Here is a 2,160-nt window from a genome sequence, read left to right on the forward strand (position 1 = left end):
TACACCCAGAAGAAAGGCCTGTGGACACGACGAGTAGCCCCAGCTGACCTACTAATTTATTTCGTCTTAAAAGCAGGCTCACGCCAGGTTATTTTACGTCTCCTCCTAAATACGTTCAATCTAAACAGAAAAAAACCTGCTTTTACAGGACTAAATTAAAGCAGCACAAGTTCATTTGCAGAGAGGTCTGAGAAACAACACAAAATCCCAGCTCTCCACTCCCGCCATCGCCACTCAGACGAGCAGCAGTCTACGCTATTAACGACCCAAGAACTACACGATCAGCATCCCTTCTGTATAAATTACTTTATCCTCCTGGCTTCCCAGCTGAAGTCATATACATGATTGAATGCGCTGCTGCGTTGTATCACAGCCCAAACACTTTACAGGCCCTCCCGTAATCAGCTCAGGGAAGATTACACCTAGGATCTGGAGTCTAGGCTCAACACCCAACCCTTAACAGCTCGAAACAACTTGAGTAAAAGTACAATGATGACTAAAGTCGATTTCAAAATAAACTACTGCTACTCAAGAAGGCATGCTGAAATACTTTGAGGGGGAGGACAAAGCATTTAGAAAGGCTGAGACAAATGAAATGGAAGTTAAGCAAATGAAAAATTTAGGCTCTCAGAAAAAAAAAACAAACAAAAAAAACCCAAAAAACCCAACTATCCCATTGTGTCAAGGAACAGCTTCGGAGAGGAAGTGGCAGAAGCCAATTGTTATTCAAAACAGGACAAAGTATACCACAAGGAACAATCTCTGCCCTCCAGAGAGGGGATGGACAAACATCACCCTCTGAGCACAGATAAACAGAACCAGCTCCCATCCAAGGCCCCGGTCCTGTTGGAAGCAAGTTCAGTAGGATTCCTCACATGTATAAACTTGAGCACATGCCTGTGTCTTTGCGAGACTGTACTCCAAATCAGCTAATTAACTAGCTGAATACGCTCCGTGTGATTGCTATCACGTTATTATTTGTAAATGAAACTATCCACAGAAGAGTCCTCGGGGTTTTAATCTGCAGCCTGCTAGCTAAGAGAAAAAAAAAAAAAAGCCTACCCAGAAAAACAACCAACAACAAAAAACAACCAATAAAAAAATCCAACACACAAACAAAAAAAAGCCTAACTGAAATTTAATGTGAATTTAAAAACCAACAACTAAAATAAATTAGTTTAAAATTATTGATAAGTAACCAAGAACTACAAGGACGCAGAAGGGAATTTCCACAGTAAAAAAACCTTTTTCCTCTGAGCGAGTTTCACAATTGAGGAACCAGCTTATTTGTTTTCCTCCACATTTCACAGCTTGCACTCCATCGCTCCTAAAGCCGCCAGACTTGGCTGTGCTATACATTTTTTTTTTCTTTAAACGGGATTCTTCTAGGAGCGCACGCAACAAAGTCACTCTTTGAAACTTCTTGAATGAGCCTCAAACGCCAAGAGGTCACAAATAACTACAAGCCCAACCTTTAGTAAAACAAAGGCACCCTAGCCCTAACATCTTTTTAAAAGTTTCCCTCTTTGTCTCCGCACCTTTTAATTTCTGCCACGCAAACCCCAGCCCCACGGCCCCTCTCAAAAGTTCTCCCTCCCGCCTGTCACCTTTCATTGTTCCCATTGTTTCAGCCCAGGACTTGCAACCCTCCCGGCAGATCTTTCCCCCTCTCTCCCATACACACAAAGCCCTACACATGCATACCTAGAAACTACGTCAGCGTTTTTCACACGCATTTATTTCGGGGGTGGCAAGAAGAGCAGTTGAAAGTGCAGGGAGTTTGGTATTTCACCAAGCAGCAGCAGCTGCCCTGGGGGAGAGAAGCCTGAACAATGGAAGCAGCAGCAGACAGGAAACCAGCTCACCACCGCTGTGCAAACAGGGAGCAGAGGAATGTCCTAAAAATAACCGGGCCAAAGTAATGCAGTGGAACCATTAAAAAAAAAAAAGAGAAAATCAAACAAACAAAAAAAAAAACGCCAAACCTGCTTGCAATGCGGTTAAGAATCTCAGCCTACCTAAGAGGACTGCAACACTTTAAAGCCAATGCTGTCACCGTCCCCAGGCACGGACGGCACATGTTGTAACCTAAAAATCCCTGCGGCTCGCAGGCGGGGAACGCTTCGCTCCCAACCACCCCCCTGCCCGCCGTTTAAACTT

The sequence above is a fragment of the Cariama cristata genome, unplaced genomic scaffold (genome assembly GCF_000690535.1).
Source record: "Cariama cristata isolate BGI_N322 unplaced genomic scaffold, ASM69053v1 scaffold23476, whole genome shotgun sequence".
NCBI classification, from domain to species: domain Eukaryota; kingdom Metazoa; phylum Chordata; class Aves; order Cariamiformes; family Cariamidae; genus Cariama; species Cariama cristata.